General features: G+C 42.7%; 1 pseudogene; it reads left to right on the forward strand.

Annotated features, from left to right (window-relative positions):
• Positions 1 to 239: 239 nt before the first annotated feature.
• On the forward strand, positions 240 to 491 carry LOC112320202 (small ribosomal subunit protein eS27-like; annotated as a pseudogene).
• Positions 492 to 712: the final 221 nt, after the last annotated feature.

Consider the following 712-nt stretch of genomic DNA (forward strand, 5'->3'; position numbering starts at 1 on the left):
TGTCTGCATTTTCTCCCCATCCCCCCACCCCACCCCAGCCAGTCCCATCTCCCTCCCCCACCTCTACCCTCCCCCTTGATTTTGTCTTTGTATCCTTTATAGGGATCTATAGGAGCTACAGAACTATTTTTTTTATGTCCATCAAATACATATAATTTTCGAAGCAATGCAAGATAGCTCAGAAACAATTAATAGGATCAGAATAGGCTTTCTGGTGGTGATGATCTCCCCATGACAGCATGCCTCTCACTAAGGACCTCCTCTAGCCATCTCCAGAAGAGAAGAGGAAACACAAGACAAAAAGTGTGGCACAGAGCCCCAGTTCTTACTTCACGGGTGTGAAATGCCCAGGATGCCATAAAATCGCCGCCATCTTCACCCATGAACAAACGCTAGTTTTGTGTGTTGACTGCTCCACTGTCCTCTGTCAGCTTCCATGAGAAAAAGCAAGGCTTAAAGAAGGATGCTCCTTCAGAATGAAGCAGCACTAAAAGCACCTGAATCAAAATCCCAATAAACACATTTTGGATATATAAGAAACAATGATCAGAATACGGTAACCCACATGACTGAGCGATAGTTTCCCTTTGAAATACAAAAATTTTCCCCTGTAGTCATTTCTCATTTGTCAAAGATAATGTTGAATACAGAATATCTTGAAGCTTGGAAGCCAACTCAAGAACTTACCATCAGATTTCACCTGCAGTGAAAT

This window comes from Desmodus rotundus, chromosome 4, assembly GCF_022682495.2.
Source record: "Desmodus rotundus isolate HL8 chromosome 4, HLdesRot8A.1, whole genome shotgun sequence".
Classification (NCBI taxonomy): Eukaryota; Metazoa; Chordata; class Mammalia; order Chiroptera; family Phyllostomidae; genus Desmodus; species Desmodus rotundus.